Source organism: Leopardus geoffroyi, chromosome B4, assembly GCF_018350155.1.
Source record: "Leopardus geoffroyi isolate Oge1 chromosome B4, O.geoffroyi_Oge1_pat1.0, whole genome shotgun sequence".
Classification (NCBI taxonomy): domain Eukaryota; kingdom Metazoa; phylum Chordata; class Mammalia; order Carnivora; family Felidae; genus Leopardus; species Leopardus geoffroyi.
The window spans coordinates 47,654,641-47,680,911 of NC_059341.1; the positions used below are offsets into that span (position 1 = coordinate 47,654,641).

The 26,271-nt window shown below is 45.5% G+C and overlaps 1 protein-coding gene across 2 annotated transcripts in view; it reads right to left on the minus strand.

The window, feature by feature from the left end:
• The window catches only part of GRIN2B (glutamate ionotropic receptor NMDA type subunit 2B), a 418,289-nt gene extending 397,768 nt beyond the window's left edge, over positions 1–20,521 (minus strand). The window contains exons 1-3 of one of the 2 annotated variants that reach the window (XM_045466383.1): positions 20,385–20,521; positions 19,813–20,049; positions 18,366–18,793 (exon numbers count right to left, since the gene is read on the minus strand). The gene's annotated coding sequence lies outside the window, so the exon portion shown is untranslated. Of the gene's footprint in view, positions 1–18,365; positions 18,794–19,466; positions 19,568–19,812; positions 20,050–20,384 lie in introns of those variants that run through there. The other variant, XM_045466384.1, reaches the window with a different exon arrangement.
• Between the last annotated feature and the right edge of the window lie 5,750 nt (positions 20,522–26,271).

Below are 26,271 nucleotides of genomic sequence, written 5' to 3' on the forward strand. Positions count from 1 at the left end.
AAAGCAGCGGGGAGCACGGCTTTACTTGGCAGCAGCCTCGCCCGCCAGCTGCATCTGGGCTGGAGCCCAACTGCACCGAGGAACCAGGCAGGAGCAAAGGGAGGCTCTTCTTGCCTCCACACCCGCCTCATTCCCACCCAGTTCCGACACCAGAGGGAGACGGGGACCCACCGCTTTGAATATATACCATCCCTTCTCTAATGGAAACAAAAGGGTTTCACAGACGCCGATATCCCGCCAGCCTGCAGTTATTAAACTCAGATCTCAACAAACCGCATTCATTATGTGTGAAAGTAACCCTGAACTGCCTATGCTACTGGTCGGCACCATGGTACAAATAACCTAAAACCAAGAAAAATTCAAAATTGATTTCTCTTTGCCATTTGAATGCTTGACATTCTGTAAACTCAGAGGGCTCAATTCCTTCCCAAAATGTCTGTTTGCTACCATTTAGAGGAGGGAGTAAGACAAAGAAACGTACACAGAGCAAGTTACAGACAGCGCATATCTGCGCAGCAGCGTCCTGGACGATCATAGTGACTGTGACACCCAAGTAAGCCCGGGGAGGGGCTGGCAGGCAGGCGGGCTGGCTGACCTCCATAAAGAGGTCGCAAACACTCCCCGGAGTCCAGACAGAACTTCCCAGGGTGGCAGAACAGCTGTCGCTTTCTGACTCTCCTCCGGAAGTGTGCCAAAGCTGCTGCTGACTCCGTCCTCCTCGTGGGCCAGCCTGGGAGGGTGGCTCGGGCTGGGGGGGCAGTGGGGACCGCCTCTCTCTCTCGGGACTACAGTCAGAGAGGCACTCTGCACTAGACCCGTCCCCACTGACCAAGAGGTGGAAACCACCTTACGGCCCACTCCCCCTCTACCCCTTCCTTTCTTCGACCCCTTCCTCTTCCACTTGGCTCCCTCCCTGTCTTCTTTCTCCTCAACACCCAAGGTAGAGAAAAAGCCAAAGAACTTGGCTGAAGTCGATGTTCTGGTTATGGCGCTTTCCTCTCTTTCCTTTCATCTATCTTTTTTCTCTCTCTCCTTCTTTCCTTGTTACTGCCATTGTCTCCAATAACTCAAGGATCTCAGCCCCCAGCCCTCCCCAAATTGCCCCCCTAGACATACCCAATTTAAAGACTTATTTCAAAATATTCCCCATTCCCTGGGGCACTAGATTTCATAGTCTTCACTCCGTCTCCCTCACAAGCAGAAACAAACAGATCGGGCTTCTATATTTCTTCTCTTTGCACTACAGCCAAAGAGAAGGGCTGTTGAGAAATTGGGGTAGACACCTGGGTGGGAAAAATAGAAAATGGAAAGGCGAGCAGGGATCATCCCTCTTTCTCCTGCCCTACTGAGAACTTACCAGCATGGCTCATGGGATATGGATGGGAGAGGTACAGTGCTAAGTTCTGGGCACTTTATAAACCTTATCTCAACTAACCTTCACATAACCTGCGCTTTACAGAAGAGGGAGGCTGACGGCGGCAAGCAGCAAATTGGGATTCTGAACCCAAGTCCCTTGGACATCAAAGACCTGGCTCTGGAGTCCCAGGGGCTGCTTCTCTGAGCAGTGCTCATGGGATTTCGGCCCAACTCCGGATCTACACTATTCACAATCTAGGTTTGCCTTGGTTTAAAAGCCACAGCAGCACCAACCCAGAAATGCTGAGGATACTGGTAACGAGGCATCCTGGAAAGGGACCACCTAACATTCGGGAAAAAAACAGAAACAAAGCTCCAATTGTAAGAACGGTAAGAAGGGAACCTAAAAAGGTTATCTCCACTGAATGTCAACCATGTTGAGAGGTGAGGGGGATACCATCAGAAATCAAGAAATCAGCACTCTGGAGTCCCAAAGGAGAATTCATCTTTGGCTAGAACTTGTTCTCAGGGCCTTAGACCAGCGTCAAGGAGGCAGCTGGGGTAGATCAGGAGAGGGCTATCACAGTGGGACAATAATGAAGCTGGTGTTCCTTTATGCCAGTTTCATCTGAATTACATTCATGCCTTCCAAAGCACTTCAACCCAATTCCCAAGCGGCTGCGCTGGCTCGCTCATATCTAAGCCAGACAGCCTGCGTTCGTACATCACTCGGTTTAGACCACTTCAAGGATACTTCAGTTCTGCCTCCTTCTCCAGCCATATTTGCCCAAGTCTCAGTTCCTGGTATGTCAGCTTGTAGAGGACAGACATTATGCCTGACTCCACAGAAAAAAAAAAAAAAAAAAAAAAAAGAGCCCAGTGCCCTGCACGCGCCTCCAAAAACATCCTGCAAATAAACCCATGAGGCTGGTTAATCCGGGAAGAACAAAGGAGCTGGGGTCTCGGAGAAAATTCTCCCCCATGGTCCCCACCTCCCAGAGACAAATAATTGGAGGAAAATCTGCCAGGGCGGGGCCCTGGACACATGATCTAGAGCAAGGGTTCTTAACCTGGCATCCATGGATGCGCCTCAGGGATCCCAAACCCCCTAATACTTTGCGGGGAACCGTGGGACCATTTACAAAAGGTGGGTTTTTCTGGGAAGAGGGTCCAGAGCACGCATTTTAGGAATCGCTGATCCCGCGCAATGTGTGGACTGGCAGGGGAAGGCGAGGCAAAGCCACAGCAGAGAACTGGCTGGCATCGTGGCCCGCAGAGCCCAGCCTCAAAGTCAATCCTGACACAACACCTCCTCACTGCTCAGCCAGGATCACATTGCTTCGTCCTTTCGGACACGAAAGGCAGGCATAGCACCTCACTGTCCCCACCTGAACCCCAGTGCCCCCCAGCTGGGAACAACCCACACTTCGACGGCACGACCTCTGCTGCCAGCCGCTGCCCAGGAGGCTCCACTGTAAGCACCGCCTACTTAGCCCACCCCAGTTTCCGGGTTTAAAAACTAGACTCTCAGGGGAAGTGAGATCTAAAACTTTCATTACTTTTTCTTAATTACACATAGCAGTTTCCTACAGCCTCCCAAGCCTGTCCTTCTCATAAAACCACAGATCTGATAGGGTTTGTTCCCTAAAAAGCCATCTTGGTGGTTACTGTGCCCTTGTCTTTTCAAGGTTTGGGTTACTGACTTTTCGGTTCAGTGTTTTTTTCCAATTTAACAATTATGCTTCTCCATTTATAAATTTCCAGCCATCATATCTTTCTTTAAAAGGTTTTAAGCTGGCCCTCAGGTATCTTTCCAATCCTCTATGATTTTCTCAAATGGCGGCCTTTGGCCCTGCAGTGACCATTTGTTAAAGGCATTTCAGACTCTGTCATTAAGGCTCAAGGCTATTTATCACACTCTTAATGGATGTTTTAAAATCCTCTCCAACTTCAACTGGGTTTTGTGTTCCCTAACCTATGCGAAAACCCAGATCATATACACATGTACCCACACATACCCACAAACACACGGGTGTGTGTGACTGTATTAGTAACCAGTTCCCTATTGTATCTCTAAGAAAGTAAGACTACACCTCCTGTCCTTATGCAGACGACTTCTACCCCCTTCCATTTATCTAATTCCTGATAGAAGTAAAGCTCTTGCTTTTGTTTCCCACCTCATCTTTTCCGAACATGAACACAATGTGCTGTATCGCAGAAATTCTGGAAAGTGCAGAGAAATATAAAGAGGTGAAATAATAATTTTCATGCCCCAAACCCTTCTATTTTTGCACCAGAGGTGACCTTACCTTTTCAGGGAACATCTTCCCCTGCCCATCAAAGTCATCGTTTTCTTTTTAGAATAAATTCTTTGTTTAACCAATTAAACTTCCTTCAAGATTTCTCAAGGTAACATGCTGCCCTCGAGGGCTCTCTCCAGGCAGAGGCAAGAGAAGGAAGAGCCCTGGATTTGGAATTTAGAAAAGCTGAGACCAAGTTCCAGCTCGTCTTCTTCACTGACTGTACCATTTTGGACAATGACTAGAGCACTTCATACCTCAATTTCTTCATCTGTAAAATGGAGAGAATAGTTCCTGCCCAGAATTCCTCCTAGTGGGTTCTTGGGAAGATCAAAAAATGTGTTGGGAAGAAAACCTCTGAGAAAGCCCTTAGTAAACTCTAAAGTACTCCAGAAATGCAAATGATTGTCATTATTGTGGCCAAGGTGGTTTATGTCTGCCTGGGTTACCTTCTTTCTTTGAAAGAATTCCTGTCTTTCTTAAGATTTACATTTGGCTGTTTGCCTGCTTCCTTACAGCTTTGCATTTTATCCTAGGTTTGATCAGTTCATGGCCACTTTGCCCAAGGCTCACTTCAATCCTTAAATCCTGGATTAACTGGTGCCTGTTGGTGAGTCTCTTCTGCACTTTTTGCACTACGGATTCATGTTCTCTTGACATTCTAGGAACGTGACAGCTCACGGCCATACCTTCTTCTCTTGCCAGTTTTGATTTGATGAAATACTCAAAGAAGGCAACGCCAGCGTTGCTCTGGAAACCTTAATTCAGACACAACTGCCTCATGCATGACACCCTGCTACCCAAACTGGTTCTAACTTGGTTGGGGCCAGGAGCCATCAAAGCAGTTACTGCTTACTGCATGCTTACACTGGGACAAGTACTGTTCACAACGAAATAAAATAACGAACTTCATCCTCACGGTAACTGAAAGGCCAGGATCATTAACACCTCGTCTTAGAGACAAAGAATCTGGGAGTAGAGAGAACTGAAGACATTTGCCCACTAAACTAATGGGGCAGAACAGAAACCCTGACTGTCTGACTCCTGAGTTCTTGGTCTCTCTCAGTGTTTTCAACACGTGCCACCATAGTAGAGTGCAGCAAGAATGCATACAAGTGCATGCCACGCACACCAGGAGCACCACCCCCAGCACCTCCAAACGTGCCACTGGAGGAGCTCGTAGCCAAGAAAACATAAGAAACCAAAAGGAAACAGCCAGCAGTCGAGAAGCACAAGTTCTGGAAATAACAACCCACTTCATGCAAAACTCCACAGTAATTACACGGATCCCATGCCCCTGCATTTCTGGAAGTCCTGGGTGTGTCCCATATTTAATTAGCACATCAGAAGAATGAAGTCCACAAATATTCATACAGCTCCAAGTCCTAACAACTCTTCAAATTCCGCTGTACACTCTCTTCTCTTCCTTCCACCGTCCTCATTACGTAAAACCAGACACACACTATGTTTCTTCTAAGTCCCTGATCGTTCAAACCAACCATAAAAATTTACTACAAAGTTGCAGGGCATAAAGCTTCAGAATGTGAGCTTAAGCCAGACAGCTGGGTTCAAATCCCGGCTCGGCCACTTGAGCTAAGCACGTTTCAGCTTCTCCATGCCTTAGAATCCTCCTGCATAAAATGTAGGTAATAATTTTGCCTACTTTCTAGGGTAGCTGGAAGGGCTGAATTCATAAATGTGTGTAAAGCCCGGAGCACGGGGCCTGTAGGCCCTCACACCATGTCAGCAGCTGTTTATTACGTGGCCACCGTGGGCCAGCATTCTGCTGGGCATGCAGAGGGCCCAGAGTAGAGGCTGGTTCCACCCTGGAGAAATTCACATCAAAGGTGGGTGGGATAGAGACACAGCAGGGGTCCTCTCAAACTGGGGAACCATGGGGGGGGCATGAAGAGAGCAGGGCCTCCAGCCTGAGGAGACCAGAGCAGAGGATCCCTGAGCTGACTCGTGAAGGCGGAACGGGACTGAGAGGCAGGTGAGGTGAGGTGGGGAGGGCACTGCAGAGAGAGAGGCAGGAGCAGAGGCCTGAGCGTAAAACGGCCTTTCACATGTCATTGGCTTGGTCACCATCTCCATCCCTACTCTTCTTGGATCACGTGAAGATAAAAGATAAGCCTGGAAAAAAACAGTTCTATACGCAGAGCTAGAAAGATTAGTCTCGTTCTCCGTTCTGACAAGTTTTTATCTCGTTTCCTAGGTAAACACTGTGACAGAGACCGGAGGAGATACAGACCAAAGATTACAAACCACAGGTCACAACGCCTTGGTGCCGCTCCGCATTCAGAACACGGGTGACTTTGCCACCGTGTGCCTGTCTTCTCCAACAAATATTTTCTATTCCCTTGCCTATGGGGAGGGGATTACCGCACTAAAGGCCACAGGAAAGCTGTTATCCTGAGCAGGATGGAGTTAATAATATTGTATGGGCGTATGTGTGTATATTAAATTTATGGTTTAAGGGGATTCTTTACGCTTCCTCATGTGATCCACAATACAACAACTGTCTCCCCTAAAAACTTCATTTTGCAGATGAGGAAGGAAGCTCAGCGAGGTTATGTAACCTGCCTGAATCACACAGAGCTGAGGTGAGGTCGGGAAGAGGCCTGGATTCCTGGCCCGTTGGCCACTGTTCCTCTTTTAATGCCGCTGTACTTGAAGTCACTGAAAAGTAGTTTAAAAATATGCACGTGGCAGAGCGAAGGTACCAGAACTCTTTGTGGCACCAAGAGATGGTGTCTTTCCTTAGATGGAAAAATAGAGACAGGGAATTTAACCTTTACAGTATATGTTGACACATAAACCGCTCTCTGTGTCAAAGGTTAATGCAGGTAGTTGAAACAACACTAGGTTCCTCAGACTCTTTGTGGAATAAGATAAGTCTACCTCATAAAACAATAACCATGATTCCATTAATAATCAAAACCCAATGACAAAGCAGTATTCTTTTTTTTAAAAGATTAAAAAAAATTTTTTTAATGTTTATTTGTGTTTAGAGAGAGAGAGAGAGAGAGAGACATGGGGTAGGGGAAGAGAGAGGGAGACACAGAATCCGAAGCAGGCTCCAGGCTCTGAGTTGTCAGCACAGAGCCCAACGCGAAGCTCGAACTCATGAACCACGAGATCATGACCTGAGCCGAAGTCGGAAGCTTAACCAACTGAGCCACCCAGGTGCCCCCAAAGCATTCTTGACTGCCATTCTCTTACTCTAACCATCTGTATCCACTCAAAGTAGTAGTTGAAAAGAAACAGGTACAAGAAAATGAACAATTTTCAAAATGTCCACAATCAAATGAGTAGGAAAGGATCGTTTCCTCTTAACGGGAGAAGAGTTCAAGTTTGGAGGTGAAGTGTATCTAAAGAATGGCAGGCCCAAGCTAAGAACATGGTGCCCAAGCTTCAATCAACATGTGAAATGAAAGAGATGCTGATTTCCAGTGCCATGGATTTCTCCCCTTTGTCTTCACCGAATTACATTAAGGTCTAGAAATTGGCCATAGGGATCCATTTTTTCATTTGACGACAACTTTGCTGTTTGCCAAAAGCAAAACGCAAAGAGAAGTGGTCTAAAAGAAGTCACTTCAGCTGAAGTTTCAAAGTACATGCTACTTTACAGGTTCCTCTACATACAACATGAAGCCTCATGTTCTTTTACAGGGAGGCAGCTCTTTACAATTTAAAGAGAGAAGGCTTAGAAACAAGGATGTAGCTGGAAGCCTGGCTTGCTGCTCACAGCTGTGTGACCTTGAATTCTTTAATCCTCACTCTGTTCACCTGAGAAAACGATGTCAGCCTTATGGTAAGGATTAAATGTGATAACATATGTTAACATAATCCTGGATATCATGGGCACATTACAAACATCTATTGCCCTAATTCAAGGCCCAATTTCAACAGAAGATTGTCTTGAGCAAAGGCAAGACAATTCCTTTTGGGTAACTATTATATTTGGACTGACAGGAGTAATTCTCAGTAGGTTCATCCCACCGTTATCTCTAAAATGATCTAAAAAAAACTCTGGCTAATTCCAGGACCTTATTGCACCTCTCCCCAACCTCTGTCTCAGTTGCACAAATGCAGATTTATCAACAAACTAGATTCTCCACCATGGTGACTGAAAGATTGTTCATACATTTCAGAGTTAACCTTGAATTTTATGTTGAAATCAAAGCATCTTTGTAAATAGTGCAGAAGAGAAAGGAGAGATTGAGAAGGTGAATAACCATGGTCCTATTCATTCCACAAAGCCCAGTGCAGTGAAGGTGACTGGGGGATAGAGATGAAAAAGCCCCCAAGGGATTTGTCCCAAAAGCCAGCGTAAGAAAAATGCTACAAACAAAGGGAGAATAAAAATAGTATGTGAACCAACAACTTGGGAGAGCTTATTTCTAGCTGGGAAGATCAAGCAAGACATCATGGGTGAACCAGCCATTGAGATGGACTTGAGAAATGGACAGTATTGACATGGAATTTGGAGGAAAGGAAAAAAGCATAATCAGTGATGAGTAAGAGCTTTTTGAAAAAATACCCCTTATTGAACACAATGTAAAATAAAGATCAAAGAGGTGAGACACTAAGAAATGGGCGTATTTTCATTCTATCGGCCTAGAGTTAGCATGAAAAGATACTCTCAACCATTCAACTCAGGTAGAATTCACCCAAAGCATCAAGACATGCTTGGATGGCAAAGAAATGGAAACATTAAAGGCATAAATATGTCAACTTTATCCTCAATACACATTCATTTTCATCATCATCTTTATCGACAACCAGCATTTTTTTGAGCACTGCCCAAGTGCAGAAAGCATTCTGCTAAGCACTGAGGACATAAAGTGACATAAGGCATGAATCTTGTTCTCATAGAAAACTGACAAATTAATCAACAAACGAAAGTGATTTCTCTTCCATATGCAGGCTCCAAGAAAATCCATTCAGTGTTTTTTCTCCAAAAATCCAAGGGATCAACATTATCCTACCCAAGAAAGACCTTCTACATCTGAGCACCCATACGTAGCACCCAGGGGAGGATTTCTTCTGTAGTCCTTCTTCCTATGTGAGCTGAAGGAAAAACCAGGACACAGACATAAAGAGAACCAGGTAAGGACTGAAATTGTTCCCTTTCCCCCTTCAAGCCCGGAAACGGTCCCGGAATTTCTAACAAGGTGATAGAAAGGAGAGCCATAAACCCTGAAGGTACCAATTCTGGCTCCTGATGAAGCTGACCAGCAAAACAAATATAAGGGAAAAGGCTACAGAGTCTTAATGATTTGGATGCTTTGCTTACACACAGCCAACAAAGGTTGATCTAAAAATTCAGATCGGTGTGCACACTTCTTGGGTCTCTCCTAAACACTTGTGCCTCACTCCTCAGCACATCCCACCAAACTCCAGTGACAGTCCAAGCCACACTCATGACCTTTCTCTCCAATCTCCCATCACTATTAGCTGATGTTCAAAAAAAAAAAAAAAAGAAGCAGGGTTTTTACTCCCTTATGGTTTGTCTTTTTTTTTATTTTTTTTTTAACATTTATTTTTTTTTTTTAATTTTTTTTTTTCAACGTTTATTTATTTTTGGGACAGAGAGAGACAGAGCATGAACAGGGGAGGGGCAGAGAGAGAGGGAGACACAGAATCGGAAACAGGCTCCAGGCTCTGAGCCATCAGCCCAGAGCCCGATGCGGGGCTCGAACTCACGGACCGCGAGATCGTGACCTGGCTGAAGTCGGACGCTTAACCGACTGCGCCACCCAGGCGCCCCTAACATTTATTCATTTTTGAGAGACAGAGAGAGAGTGTGAGCGGGGGAGGGGCAGAGAGAGAGGGAGACACAGAATCCAAAGCGGGCTCCAGGCTCCGAGCCATCAGCACAGAGCCCAACGCGGGGCTTGAACTCACAAACCATGAGATCATGACCTGAGCCGAAGTCGGAGGCTTAACCGACTGAGCCACCCAGGCACCCCGTTATGGTTTGCCTTTTTAAAGGAACACAGATCCATAAATCTGCTCTTTTCTTACCTCTACATTTAGGTTCACATTTATTTTTAAATGGGCAGGGAGGGAGCCAAAAAGGAAGGATGTGAGAAAACTATTAACTCAGCTAGCCTAATAATCAGTGATTAAAGTTACAGTCAGAGAAGAACGGAGCACAATACCTCCTACCCTCTTCCTCCTCTTCATGCCCTTAATATTCTACTTCAGGCACTGAGAGGGAGGGTAACGTGGCTAGTGAATTCCAACCAGCACTAAGATAATTGTACCATTCACACCCCTCACCAGTCAATCAGGGTCTGCTCATCCAGCCTCATTTATTAATAGTTTCCCTACACTTACACTGTTATAAAGGAATGCAATGAGGCTTTCTCTCTGAAACAAGAAATGGGGCACCGTCAATAAAGACTAAGTGGAAGGAAGGATGTTTGCAGAACCAGGGGCCGCGCACCTTATTTCACAGCCACCCCTGTTTCAAGGGTGTCGAGGAAAGCAGCTCCTTGACTTCTCTAACTTTCCACGCCAGGCCTACGTCAACGTTGAGAGCGCTCGGGAATAAGCACAGCCCTGCTCCTAATTCAACATCAGTTCCACCCCTTGTATGCACTCTGCGCACTAAGTCCCCTCGTATTCCAACCACTTCCTGGGCCTCTGGCTCAGGGACCCTCTGCCTGACACGTAACTGTTTAACAGCGATAGGGTCTCACTCTACCTGTTAAAACGCTAGGACCGCAGGACACTTAGAGAGACCAGGTGCCTTGTCAATCACCTTGCCCCCTGGTTCACAAGCTCGGCCTCACATTAGAATCCCCCCTGGGGCGTATTTTTAAATGACCTCTGCTTGAATCCCTTGTGGAGAGATTTAATTTAACTGTTTGGAGTGCGGCCTGGGCACGGACATCACTGTTGTTTTGCTGTTGTTGGGCTTTTTATATTTCTCTTTGTTGAAGCTCTCCAGGTGACTTTATTATTGAGCTGGGATTAAGGAGCGCTGCATAGCCTGTCTCACAGATTCAGAAATGGGAAAATCAAGGCCCAGAGGCAATGGCTCGCACACAGTCACCGAGTGCAACAACACGCACAGAAAGAGAAAGAAGCTTCTGACTCTCAAGACCACCACTGCCTCCACCGCCATGTAGACAGCGACTGGATACCCTGCAAAAACTTAACATTTCTAACGACACATCAAGCAGCACCGTGAAGGGCTCTGAAGATGTGTGGATGAGCAAATGCCCAGCACTGGCTGACTTAAGAGACATGCATTCCAGAGGGGCCAGTGGGGCAGGGCAGTGAACGGGAAAGCAGTGAGAAGAGAGTCAGTGGACGTGGCCCTCCCCCACGGCTGTGTCTTTAAACTTCGGAGCTATTTGCACAGCTTTAAAATGGTGGTTGTAGAGGTCAGACCATCTTCAAGGTATTAATATTAGTATTAGAATTAAGTCTTGTTAGTATTAACATTCTTCTCCCATGTCTCTCTCTCTCTCTCTCTCTCTCTCTCACACATACACACATACACATTACTGTACCTAAACTGCACTGATACATTTAATGCATTTAAGATTATTTTTTACTATTGTATTTGGTAGGTAAGTCACTATACACGTATGCCCACACACACACAAGTCAGGCGTGTACGGGTGCATGTGGTGTGCACATATTGGGATGCACACGGAACACAATGATTTCTAACCCAAAGACACCAGCAACCGTGGAAGCTGAGTGACCAGACTGCTTCAGAACACGCACGCATTTTTCACAGAGGACAATTAGCTTTTGAGAAAAGGATAAAAGACATCACCTCAGCTTTGGGTTTCTTCTGAGCCTCTCTTCTCCCCTCCCTTAACAACGTAGTGCTCTTATCCCACCGTCGGTTTTAAGTCCCACTTCTCAGAAAGAAACAAGATCTCTGATTTCCTAAGAAAGTCTAACCAGCGGAAGCCCTGGCAGGGTCCATATAAAGATTAAACTGGACATTTCTTTCTACAGAAGGAAATGCACGGTCTTGGTGAGGCGGTGAACAAAAAGACATGGAGCGTGGCGTGTGTAGAGCATTGTCTGGTTTTCAGGAGTCAAGTGAGTTAATTAGTCAAAGCCTTAAATTATCCTAATCTAGGAAGCTCTCTTCTTCGGACGTCCCCCTCCCTGTAGGGCTGGACTCCAGGCAGGGTCGAAACCTGTCCTTCCGTTGCCTTCCACGTCTGCCACTCCCGCAGGCCCAGCCTGGCTTGCTCCCCTCTCCCCTCTCCTGTCCCTCTGGTCACACAGCCTCCGCTGCCCAGCCCCTCAAGTTGCCCTGGAACATTAGGCCCTCAAGTCAGCCAGTGGTGCCATTTGTTCATCCACACACCTTGAGACTCACACTGCTCTCTTTATACGGAGTGGATCTTAGGGTTACTGGAGGGGTGGTGGGAGGGGGGATGGGCTAAATGGGTAAGGGGCACTAAGGAATCTACTCCTGAAATCTTTGTTGCACTATAGGCTAATTTGGATGTAAATTTAAAAAAAATAAAAAATAAAACAAGTTAATAAAAAAAAAAGGCTTCAAGCTGAGCTTTGGCTTCTTTTGCTAATGAAATGAGTATGAACCACAAGACACAGAAAACTGGTGGAAGTGGGGGTGGGGCAAAGGGCAGAAGGACAGGCAGCAGAAAAAGATGCAAATAAAATTCAGGGTAACGTGCATCTCAAATCCATCCTCCCCTCTTAAGCACCCCTGCTACAGGTCCCTCAAGTGGTGGCTGAAAGTGCCTTTGCGTCACTTCCACGCCTGGGCATCTCCATGAAGAATGCTTCTAAAACACCAGGCCACCTAAAAAGGCTACCAAAAAGCATGCGGTAAATTCCCTGGGAATAACTGAGCCCCTCGTCCATCACTCCCCTTTGCCATTAAAGAAAGCAGCTAGCGTCTGAGTGGCGTGGCAACTCTCTACCTCTCTACTTTAGAAACACATGGGGCTAGGCTGGTCCTTCATTTCGAGTAGCTTGGCCTGGGCTAGGATCCAGCTCTCTCCTTGGCTACAAACCAACTAACAGCTGTCCCTTTCTTTATAATGGCCATCAACAAAGTTAGTTGCAATCCAGTGGCCTAACATGAAAATGGTATCATTTGCTCCAAAGGCAAGCCTAATAAACAGGGCTAGGATTCATTAACTGTAGAATCACTAAAGCAGAAATTAGAGCCTCTGGCCTTTCCTTTTAAGAAGTCCCTGACTTTATTCTCTGGCCTCATCATTTGGAGTCTGAAATTCCTAATCAATGAACCAGCACATTCCTGTGTTGCTCTTCTCCCCAAGTTCAGGGACGCAAGGAGGAGCAGAAGGCTTAGGGCTTTTATACCAATTTACCTCTCCATCTGCTCTCCATCCTCCTACAATGGCCATTCTCTCCTTCTCTTACATTTTATTTTTAAAAATAAAAACACAGTTTCAATGTCAACACCTCATTTTCCCAGGCTTCCTTCCTTCTAGATCTTACCTAAGTATATGATGATCTCTTTACACATATCTCCCCCATTCAACCATAAACTACTGAAAGGTACAAACCAGAGCTAATTCTTTCTTATAACACAGTTTTTGACAAATACTGGTTCTTAACAAATGTTTGTTGGATAACTGAGTAGAGCAAATGACATAAAAATAGATGCAGTTAAAAGAAGAGTGTGTGAAAGAAAAGAGACGAGGAGACATTAATAAGTAGATAAACGCTATCTAGAGGAGAAGAACATAAAAAGAAAGAGAAGAATCAATTATAAGAAGGGCCAGAATAAGAATACACAGAGAATGAAAGGGGAAGAAGCAAAAAGACGCACAAAAAAGACGGTGAAGAGTGACCGAAGAGGGGAGATGGGTGAACTTGGATACACGGATTGCTCCTGGATCTTTTCTTCTTTAAGAACAAAGCAGAAATTCTAAAAGTTCCAAGAAGAGAATATGTATGTGGAGCCGCCAGTGTTAACCGTGATGTAGAATTAGGTTCAGGAATGAGACAGACCCCGGATGCATGGCCCGGGCAACTGTGGCATCACTGGAGAGTGTGAGGAGTGTGAAATCTCAGGCCCCACCCCAGACCTAGTGAATCAGAACGTATGCTTTAACAAGATCCCCAGGTGATTCCTATAAACAAAAAAGTTTGAGACGCGCTGATGTAGACATCTGACATCCACAGGTAACCCCAATGGTGTGGTGCACAAAGCATTGCCAGTAAGCAGCTACACAACCTTGAGCAAATCACTTCATGTCCCTGGATTTCCGTTTCTTCACCTGTGAAATGAGAAGGTCAGAGCAAATGCATTCTGAACAGTCGCAGAGCTCTGACCTTCTTGATCTCATCCAATAGCATAACTTCAAATCGTTCCTATACCCACCAGAACAAACAAACAGCATTATTTACTAATTAATATTTCACTTCCTCTCTCCACGCCTTCACTTGGTATTTTTTCAAGTATCTGTTATGTGCCAGGCACTGTGTTAAGAACAAATGTGTTAAGAACAAACATCCCTCCCTGTCCTCAAGGAGCTCCCAAACTTGTCAGGGAAACAAAGCATCGAAACAAAATTGGGATAAAGCGTGCTGATCATCATGAACGAGCACTGGCGATGCACAGAAGGCAGGGCAAACATTCTGCTTGGGGCAGTCACGGAGGATTTCAACAAAGGGCCAACATATGCACCACGTCCCTTCCCTGCCAGCCTCAGCTGCAAGCACTAAAAAGTGAAGAGACAAAAATAAGGTGGTTGGAGAGCGTCAAGGAACCGACCAAAGGCTCCTGAACACTCCTCTCTGGGTTCACAAAATGCCAAGACCACCGCACAAGAGATTTTGTGTAGTGGCCGCAGATAATGCCATCCATAGCCACAGGTGCCCCCTAGAAACCCACCTCCTCTGACTTACGCCTTTTCCCTCGTTCCGACTACATTTGGTTCTTCTAGCATCTGCGTCCCTCTGAAAGGCAGTATCAATTCAACCACTAATGTACTCTCCCTAGAGACTTCTTCTGTGGTTTCAAAGAGGGGATGCACTTTAATAAATGTGAACAATTCATTAGACCAGCAACTCCTTTGATCTCTATGTATTTATAGAGACGACACTGGTATCCGACTGCATGCACAGTAGCAGAGACTGAAAATGTAATTTACTGAAAGGAGGAAATTTCTAGAATTCCTAAGGAGGCTGGAGAATGGCAGTGGTGAAAAGGAACCTCACTTGCCAGCTTATCTGCTCCTGACCCCCAACAAGTTACATGAGATGAGTGGCTTTGCCAGTCCCAGCCTTCCTGATTAAGGAGAGAAGGCTGTCACTCAGAACAACAGTTTGCCAACCTTTAGAACGGTGAGTTCCACCCTGGCTTCCTTGCTGGTCCCGACTTCTACAGGCTGATTTGTTGCTACGGTTTCTTCCCACACAACCTGCCCTCTCCCCTGCCTCCTGGATTTCCTACTCCATAAATATTCATTACATTTGCTTTCACTTGTTAGCAGTGGTGGACACATCACCTTCATCTTCATCTTGCTGACCGAAAAAATAGGGGGGAAACCCCTGCATCCTGGGTTCATCGCCTTCATGGAGGAGAAGGGAGAATGTTTTACAAGGCAATGATGACGTGGCCAAGGGCTGGATCAGCCCAGTCCGTTTTTTCTCCCTGTCCAGCACCACTCATCACCCCCCCCCACAACCAATTTCAGTCCATGTGTCCACCTCCCAGGCACCCATGCCCCTCCCCACACAAGGCTGGTGCATATACATGAAGGTCACACAAGATGGTGGAGGTTCTGAAGCCATCTTTCTGGAGGTGAAGCAGGAATACAAAATCAAGGTACCTGCTGTTCACTCCTTCACCAGAGGAAGTCGCTCTTCTCGCTCAGCCTTAAAAAGAAAGGCACTTGATGTGCAAAGTAGTGACTAGAGAAATTTTTTTCTCCCTCCTCCTTTCCCTACATTTTACCCCCTTACTTAGTCTCTGCCTCTCTCTGCACCTACCCCTGCCATAAATTACACATATACGGTGGCAAAGAAAGACTCTTCAGACAGACAGGCTTCCTAGGAATGGAACAGAGAGTGGAAATTACACAATCCAGGGGCACACCCTGCTCCTCTCTTTGCATGTTAACAGGTATCTCTAGGCGGCCATATCGCTCTGTGTTCACAGGTCCGTCATGCTTTGCTACACCTGAAACATAGAGATAGAAGGCAACCATGTTGTTCTGCTGCCCTTCAAATCACCAATCTAAACTCCTTAACCTTGCTTCCTTGAGAAGTCTTTATTTCCCATCAGGTTTTTTTTTCCCCCCTTAATTGCACATCACAGAGGCTCCTCAACTGAAATTAAATTGGCTCTTCCTCCCACCAGCAGCCACATTTCCTCCCCATGGAACCCACACTGTAAGGGGGGTGGCAGAAGGAGAGATGACAAAATAGAACCTAGTCAGCTCTTTGTGCCATGAAGGAAAAAAAAAAAAAAAAAAAAAAAAAGAGGACGGTGGCCTGGAGCAGCCCAGAGCCCCACAGAGTCACGGCCTCACCAAGACTGCTCATGAGGACGGGAAAAGCCTGCCTCATCAGGGTTCCAAATGGCTTTGGACATGGGGGAGGTACAGACCACCTGTGGTGATTCCACCTGGAATCCTCCGTAAGCCACTACCAGTTGGAATGTCTCCCCTTCTCTTTGTATCTTTCCTACCCTGGAGTCCTCCTCTTCCTCAGCACCCTCCCCTTTTAATCTCTTGTCCTTCGCCTAGTTTTAGGGCCAACCCATGATGGCCTAGAACCTGGCTTACTCCCATTAGCATTCTGGGAGAATGTGGCTGAGACTCTGTCAAAAGCTCTGCTGTCAACCTGGTCACCAACCAACATGACGAAGGACCTAGTCACTGTAGAGCCCTGTCGCAGGCACCGGGCACGCAAAAGGGGCACATGCCCCACGGACACCCACCTCGCCTTGTTCATCTGCACGTAGGAAATCATTGCACATGGAGCTGCTTTTCCCACCCATACCTCTGTTCTATTTCAAAGTAAAATTAAGAATACATCCTCCCACTCGAAGGAGTAGAAGCAGATGGAGAACTAGCCCGGGTGTCTATAAGGTGAGCACACACCCGATAACCTCAGCTGTTTGTAGATATGGTGAGAACGGGGCTCAAAGTGGGATCCCACTCTCTCATTCTGATGACACCATGGTTACAGATCGCCGCTTAACGGATAAAAGCTCAAAAGAATGAAACCTGGAGGAGAGGAGTAGCGAATGTGGATTATGTCCATCCTTTCTGGACAATGAAGAAATATCTTCTGGTGTGATGTCGAGTGACAAGGATCTTCTGCTACTTCCCCCACATCCCTTTGGTATTCTGGACCGTTTCAAAGTACAGTTATTAAAAATGCCAGAATAAAAAAAAAAAAAGATTTGGGGGTAAAATGCTTTCAAGAAGACCAGTGATGTAATGATTCTGCTACATTATTTTGAAGATCTTTATCTCAACCTGATTTCTGCATCTGGGCACTTTCCGAGTTTGGGGGTGAACCGTCAGTGGACCAACGAGGAGAGCACCAGTCACCAGCTCACCATCATGGCCCTCCAGCCTGTGGACGATCTGCTTTCCTCAGGAGTTGTCTTGGATTGCATGAGCGACTAGCTGAAGAGTCATTAGCTAAGTCTTTTCTGTTTCTCCTGCTATTTCTCCCTTCAAGCCCCTAAAAATACTGCCTCGCCACCTTCCATATGCCGTAAAAATTGATCAGAGGGGGGGAGAAATAAAGTATTAATTCTCTTTTGAAGGTACAAGACTAACACATGCAAACGGCACATCTCTTTGTTTAACACAAAGACTCACGTGTCGAATTCTGCACCCCTTCCACATGCACAGCATTTCAGAAGTCTGCAAGATAGCCATTTTGCAAGAGTGTGGAAGTAACAGTTTGCTTGGAGGATGTGTGGGTATAAATAGATGTGTAGACAGAAGGAGAATTTTACAGCTCAAAAATAATAGCACATGAAAAGATATAAATTAAAAGGAGACTATTGACAGAATTCCTTCTTTCCAAGCTTAAGATTTCAGTCCTTTTAACCTGCAGCATCCTTCAATTCCAGGTGTTCTTAGACCAGCCAGATTCCCCACCTAGACCTGTCCCTCTGCAGTAGGCCTCCCGGGATCTCTGGGCCCGGTGTCCATGCTTTAGACAGCAAGTGGACTTCAGGGCAACAGCCACAGTAATCTCAATCATCATTTTCATTTTTTAAAGGGCATTAAAAAAAAAAAAAAAAAACAACCCTAGGAAGGTAGGGACAGGAGACAGAGAGGCATGGAAGTGTCAAGGGGGAAAAGCTAGCCTGAAAAAAAAATTTTTTTTTCTAGATTCCCATAAAAATCAGAGCTTTAGCCCTGGGTGAATAAAATGCTATTTAACTCAAAAATCACACAGGTCTCCCATGCATGTCTACATACATCAACCTTTATGCCATCCAACATCTTCCGTCCTTACATACATCTACCCCCAATGCCTCCTAAAAATCCAAAACCTGTTTGATGAGGAAGGAAAAGGAATAACATGGGAGATTTCCCCCTTTGTAATAAGCCCTTTTTTCCCCCAAACCAGCATTATTTTATTATCTTGTCACCGTTTCTTCCAAAAATTCCACTTGAGGGATTTGAAGAGAGAGATAAACAAGGAATCCCTACCCCAGGTGAGACGAAAATAAAATAGAATTTGCCCTACCTTGGTTTGTAGAAGACAAACCTCTAGACGGACAGATTAAGGGAGTGAGCATGTTGGGAATGTCCAGTCTCCTCTTCTCGCTGGCATATCCATATAAGAAAGACGAAGGATAAATGAAAGGAAGATAATTTAAAATCCAATTTTGCGTGAATTTTGTTTTAATCTTGTGTCTTGAAGAGATGCAAATTCAAAGAAAAAAGACTGAATTCAGAGGTAATTCAGGATATGGAGAGCAGCTCACAATGCAGAATCCAGAGTAATTATTCCATTTGCATGTGAGGTTAGTGGCTGGGCTATTTTTTTAATGCTTCTTCTGGCAATTATGGTTTTTGATTTTTGGAGCTTTAGTGGAGGAGGCTCTGTGTAGAGAAGCTGGGGGCCGGCTCTGTCCCTCCGTGGAGCATGGTCATTCCCAAAGCGTCCCCTTCCTAAGGGGGAAAAAGAGGCGGTCAGGGTTTGATTCGAGTGTCCCCGGAGGGTGAGAAAAATGCATCCCGAAAAAGATATCAATTCGTTTGAAGGAAAAGGGGGAGGAAACCCCGCATTTCCCACAGAGTGCACACGAGAGGAATTGAAAACAGCTGGCACCGGTCTATAAATAATTCAGAAAAGGTCTGGCTATACCATTCCTGGGACAGGCATGGATGAGAGGTGGGAAAGCCAACCTGAATGGAAGAGGAGAGAGGGAGGGAGGGAGCAAAGGAGGGAAGTGGTAAGGAAGGAGGAAGGGAGGGAGAAGCGGCACCACAGAGCAACACACACTCACACTCACACGCAGAAACACAATCCCCACTTAACTCGCCAGCAAGTGCGGCCCCCAGCCCCATCTGCAGTGCTGCTGACATGTCTGTCTCGCTCTCCCCATCGCCTCCAGCAGCAGCGCCTCCTCCCACCCCGGGATTGTGCTGAATGGGTTCTGATTGTGCACTGGGTGCACACTGGGCATTTCTTGGAAGGGGCACACTGACACGCGCGAACACACACACACGCCCCCGACGCGCACGCGCCCCCGCGCGCGCACTCACACTCACCCCCGCGCACACTCACCCCCGCGCACACTCACGCCGCCGCCGCGCTGATGTGCAGCGCACGGGGCTTCACCTGCAACGTGTCGATTGGACGGATGGTCGCGGCGCGTGGCTCCGGCCCGGGGCACCGATGCCCAACCTCTCTGCTCGGTAAGGGGATTAACCCTCCCCAAAACCAGAGAGAGCCCTACCCCTTCACCCTAAAAAAAAAAAAAAAAAAAAAAAAAAAAAAAAATCTTTTTTTTTTTTTTTTTTTTTTTAAAACCACGTCCAAATTAGCAAGTGCCGGGTTCTGCTGGATTTAAGAGCTTCACCTAACACCAGGTTAGTTAACGGTTCACCGCTTCGACCCTTTATCTTCCTGACACCCCCAAACCCCAACACTGAGACATGAGACTCCAAAGCGAATATTTACGTACCGACTCGGAGCGCCTCAGCGATTGCAGAATCTCCGGAGAGGGGTGGCCGGGGGCAGGGGATTGAGGGTTTTCCTTCCCTGCAAAGCAGGATTGATAATCCGTGTCGGGGGTTTTGAAGTTCACGACTCTTCTTGGCCAAGCAAAAGAAAATGCATTCGGACGCCAGCACTTCTGGATCGTGGTCATCAAAAATCACCCTGACGAACACTTTCGATAGGAGCAAAGCCCCGAGATTTCCTAGAGGTGAAGAAGCCGAAGGAAGTGGTTTTTGAAAAGGGGTGGGGGGACCTTCCTTTCTCAAAAAAAAAAAAGGGGGGGTGGAGAGGCAGGAGCCCAGATTCCAGTTGGTGATGATCGGAGCCGGGGGAGGGGAAGCGGGCGGGGGCAGGCTGTGCAAGTCAACCGCGCGGCAGCGGGAGAGGAAGGGGAGGAGGGGGAGGAGGGGGAGAGTAAGAAAAATGGGTATTAATCACCGGGGACGGGGGCTGGGCGGGAGAGCACAGGTTGCCTGGTCTGGATTTGGGTCTCACACCCAAAAACGTGCCCCCCCCCCCCCCGCTATACACACCTACCTCACACACACTGGCTCTGGTGGGGGGAGAAACCCACGAAGCCAGGGAAGATGTTTCTGCTCCCAGGCTGTGTGTGTGTGTGCGCCCGCGTGTCCTCTTTCTCCACGCCCCCCACCCCACCCCACCCCCAAACCCCTGCACCCCCTCACTCCTATTGCTAAGACTCCGGCGGAGGCAGCCTTCCACGTCACGTGCTGGGGGAAGTGGGGTAGGTAGGGGGAAAAGGCTTAACCCGAGTCCGTGGCGCCTCCTGCCGGCCGCAGTGGGGCACAGCAATGAGAAAGGGCTGCTAAGGGGTGTGGGGAGGGAGACAGTGCCCCCGGTGGGCGGCCGCACTCGGCTGCAAAAAGCGTCTCAAAGGCGGAGCTGCAGTTTGAAATTTAAGACCCTTGCTCTCTTTTCCACAAATCAGCCTTGGCTTCCTACGGGCAGGCCATGTGCAGGACGCAGTTTAAAGCCGGGTTCTTGCCTTCAAGGAGCTTAAGATCTATTTTGAGCACAGGAGGCTGACGGGAAAACAATGGGAAACAAAGAAAGGCAAATGTAATAAATTAAGGACTAAATTGTGTAGTACAGACTGTATGTGTGCTTTGCTGACGACTAGCAAAGGTTCAAGGTGTTTGGCTTTGTTTTTTTTTTTTTTAATTAAAGTAGACCCTGCCATTTAAAGACATTGAGATGATGATGGGATAGGGGAATGATCCTTAAATTAAACTAGATAGCATGGCATTTACAAACCCACCCTCTTGTAAAAGGTAAACATCCATTCGTTTCTCTCCCTCTTAAACTGCTTTCTGTTTTAATAGCATTCCTCACTACCTGTAGTATTGTTTATTTTTAATGTTAATATCATCGTGTATGCATCATTTTTATCCTGATCCGTTGTCTCTTCAGAGATCCAGAATATTATAGTGATGGAACGTTTTCATACTGGTTATATCATGAGCTTCTCACCAACGTTCCTGAGAAGCAGCCATATAAAACACACAGGCAATAATCCTGTGTAAAGTGGCGACACCTGGTAATTTGGAGCTTTGATCTGTGAGGAATCCATCAGATCTGTCCTGCGGCCCTATAGACCAGAAGGTAGTCATAATATATCTGAACTGATTCATGGTTGCCAGTTTCTGTTAGGCTTCCTTGTTGCATCTGAGATTTGTTAAGGCACTCACAAACACATAAGCATTATATGAAAACACAAATACTGAAATTATTCTCTCTCAGTAATGGTATTGCTGCTCTTCTAAGACAGGGTAGGGTTGATCTTGCAACTCTTTGGAGAACTACAGAACCACTCCAGAGGTGCTGTGCCCCTTGAGACACAACAGCCACCCCAAGCCCCTCTACGTGCAGGTGTCTAGGTGTTAGAACATAGAGTCCAGGGCCCCATAGATTCCAGAGAGCAAGGGCCCCATGGGAGTCTCCTGAAACCCTTCTTGAGTCTCCCAGGAATGCCAGTACCTTCAGAATAATATCCAAACTCATTCAAGGGTTGACCTTTAACCTACTTAAAAAAAAAAAAATCTCAGAGCCCACCTTCCCCTTCCTACCCCAAACCCCTTTCACCAAAACTGGGTCATTCTTTTCTATTTTCTTTTCTTCCCTTTCTGGACCCAGTAATTCCATTCCAGTCTGTTCACTTTTGCAAGTACAGAGGGAAGGATGAACTCTCCGAGCCCCCTCTCCCTAATTAAGTCCACCCTCTCCTTTAGTTTCTAGCTCAAGTCCCACCTCATCTGAGGATATTTTCAGTCAACCAAGCATTCCTAAATTGATTTCTGTAACAACTGCAGGACTTTTAAAATGAAGTATGACACCTCACCCCCCTTCCCCTGCCTCCCACCCCCTGCATTGGGAAATGTGTAGAGGAATTTGTATGGTACTGGCGCGTATGATGCACCCACTGGAGATACTACACACACCAAAAGGGTCGTCTGGTCCTGCGTCCTGAAGAACTGGCCCAAAAGGAAAATAATACTTCCACAAGCTATTTATGTTGAACCATATGAAACTGCTGGTAATCAGTCATACGAAACTGCCAGCCATATGAAATAACCATTATTGACCTCTAATAAAAAGGCCATTTCACAAAGCTAAACTTAAAATTGTATACTTATGTAAATCTCCTGCCCCTTCCAATTACTTAACTACTTAAGGAGATAGACTGGCATAAATGTTACCCATGTGTTTCCAGCACCTGACTGTTGGTTAGCAACCTCAGGAGTTCACCTGGTGAAATTCTAAATTGGTTCCTGGACACAGAGAGCAAGGAAAGACTGAAGAAAGAGACAGCCTACTCTAGATAGGTAGGTGGCAGTTTTAATAAGCAAGACAACTTACCTACCTCGTCTTGGGCAGCCACAAGATGAGTGGATCTCAACACCTTGCCCACCAGAATGTTAAGAGTCTATATAGAGGCCATAATGGGGTTCAGTCATGTACGCAGTTCAGCTGGTCTCAACCCATTACCCTCTAAGCTGTATCCTTGAAGTGGCTCCTAGCACGAGAACCAGTGGGTAGAATGTACATTCCAAGGACAGGGAAGGGGGGTGAGGAGTTTCCAATTGCTCAGTCCAGCTTGTGGGTCAACTGGCAGTCACATCCTCTCAATGACCTCCTCTAACAGTGGCAAAATCCCAGACATGAGGCCTCAGTAATTTTTTTTTTTTTTAATGACTATTAAAAACCACTTTCCCGGGGCGCCTGGGTGGCTCGGTCTGTTAAGCGTCCGACTTCGGCTCAGGTCACGATCTCGCGGTCCGTGAGTTCGAGCCCCGCGTCAGGCTCTGGGCTGATGGCTCGGAGCCTGGAGCCTGCTTCCGATTCTGTGTCTCCCTCTCTCTGCCCCTCCCCCGTTCATGCTCTGTCTCTGTCTCAAAAATAAATAAACGTTAAAAAAATTAAAAAAAAAAACAAAAAACACTTTCCCAAGTAGTTTTGCTAACTCTGGAAGAGCTAATTCTAGGAACCATGCAGCTTTTGAGTGGAAGGCGGCATCTCTTCACCATGGTGTTCTTTGCCTATTGTCCATTCAATGGAAGACCTCTCTCCTTATTTCCTAGACTCCCTGTCACTTCCCTGCACTTCTCATGAACAACCTTCGCCTCCAAGGACCACAAGCCTTGCAATAAAACTGTTTTCAAGAATCACCCAGATTCATAAATTTGGAACACCTTTTCTCAACATTGCAAATATGTATTTCCTAACTCCTAGTCAGGAAGCACAAAAAGCAATATTCTAAAAAGACAGGATGTTGAATTATATTTCACAGCATAGTTTAGTGAAGTAAAAGCTCTTGCCTGAGGCCGCTCATGACACTGATGCAGGTATTCTGCCAGCTCTCTTAACCAGAGAGGATCCTAGGGCGCCTGGGTGGCTCAGTTGGTTAAGCGTCTGACTCTGGATTTTGGCTCAGGTCATGATCTCACGGTTCATGAGTTCGAGCCCCACATTGAGCTGCGCTGACAACAAGGATCCTGCTTGGGATTCTCTCTCTCCCAATCTCTCTCTGCTCCTACCCCACTCATGCACTCGTGCTCGCTCTCTCTCTCTCTCTCTCTCTCAAAATAAATAAACAATAGAGAGGACCCCAAGAGATGCAAACACTCTTGTCCATGGCCTCATCAGCAGATGCAAAACCCATGCCTTGCTCAGCCAAAAACAAAAAAACAAAACAACAAGTGGGTGGAGTATATTAATCTCACAAAATCTGTCATATCAAGCCCTGGTACCACAGGGTAGGGCCTGAAGTTTACAATTTGGGGTTCCTCTTTAAGGAAAAGAGTAGAAATTTTGAAAGTGAATATTTACTTAAAGTGAGAAAATAAATCACAAATAAAAAATTATTTGATACTTATTAATGCTGCAAAATATTTTTAATTAAATAGTAATTGTAGGGGCACCACCCACTGACTGGGTGGCTCAATCAGTTGAGCTTCCAACTCTTGATTACAGCTTAGGTCATAATCTCAGCGTTCGTGGGATCAAGTCCCACGTTAGGCTCAGCACTAACAGCATGGAGGCTGGTTGGGATTCTCACTCTCTCCCTCTCTCTCTGCCCCTCCTTCACTCATTCTCTCTCAAAATAAATAAATAAACACTTTAAAATAAATAAATAATGGTATTAGTTATTGCCTGCCTATTCTATAATACCTATTTTTCTATGTTTTTTGACTTCATACTCTTCATATTATGATTTATAATATCATTTCTATGGAAATAACAGACAGAATCCAGTCTATCCTGTACCGTGGTTGCTCAAAAATTGTTCTTCATTACTAATCACTTAGACAAATTTCTTATTGGTTGTAGTGCAATGTATGTTTTTAGAATTGCTGTCAAATTAGGGAAAACCTTCATCAAATTTCTTTATTTCTTTTATGTATAAGTTGTAAGGTTTCAAGAATTTCAAGTTTTCTTGAACAGTGATTAATACTAAATATTCCTTGAGTTGATGACACTCATTAACCAGTTTGCAATATATTAAAAGTTTTGCATTATCTTCATCAATGTTAGTATTTTGTCTCAAACCTGCTAGGCATTTAAATCTTTTTCCAGTGTATTCATTTGGTTCACTCCTCTTCTATAACTGGATTATCAAACAATTCAGTTTGATAACAATTGATAACAATTAATAACAATTCAGTTATTATTCAAAATTTCTCTTTTCTTCTTAAAGAATTACAGTTTTGGTATGACTTGAAAAAAATGTTGCAATTTGCTTCTTAATGTCATGTTGATTTCTCTTGATGTCAATGCTAATTGTCTTTTTTATTTTACATGCATTAATTGTTATGTGACTTTTCTCAGTTTTCCAATAAATAAATGTATATAATAAAAGAAAGAACTCCTCAAATATGTTCCAAACAGCAGTCTATAATTTCTCACTCGTTTTATTAAAATGTCCCCAAATGTCTTTCCAAACTGCAGATAAAGTGGCATCATCAAGCTTTATCAACTCTTTGAAGAAGTGTTTTAAATGTTTGAAGAAACATCTTTAAGTCTATGTTCAGGTTTCCCTTCCCAGCCTAGAAAAAATTTTAGAAGCTTAATGTTGATGTCCTCATGGTACAAAGCTTGAACAGCTTTCTAATGGGAAGCATTACACTTGGATTCTTTAAAGAAAATTCTAAGTTGTCAAATATTCTATTTGTGAGACAAATCTGAAAGGGAAAAAAATCGCTACAAAATACAAAAGTGGGCTACAATTTCAGGGAGGGTGGAGGCAGCTTTTTCTCCAACGAGAATAAGGGGATGAACCACTGAGCACACGACCTGTGAGACCTTCCATGTCACAGTGCTGGGGGAGGGGGCACAAGGAATCTTCCTGGAAGCTATTCCTTCATTGAGAAAGCTGGCAGTAAGTTACCTCTATAGGGAACTGATTGCAAGCCGCATAAATATATCTCACGAAACCCAAGTTACATCATTCCCAACACCAACCTTCCCCTCTCTTCGTCTCAAAAATGCTCGCCACCACTCCAACGACACCCAGTGCGAGGGGAAATCAGACAGAGAAAGTTGGAGTGGAAAGAGACAGCAGTCTTAAATGACTGCAATTAAAATATGCTACTTTTGCAGATTTTACTAAAACATTTGGACACATTATTAGGGCCTCTCCCACAGCCTTAGAAGGAAGGGCCCCAAGTGAGGGGCTGGGAATCTGAAGCTGCATTAGCTTCAAAGTCAGTCTGCCTCTGCTCGTTACCTAATGTAAAACAGGATTCCTGGTTTCTAGAGAAATATTCGAATTTTATCTTTGAAAAAATAATTTGTTAAAGGCTCAGTTGACAACATGCATATTAATGCCTTCCGCTGAATCCAATCCATCTTCTTTTGCTTGCGATTCCTGGAGTGTACAGGAAACACAGAGCATTCAATTTTAATA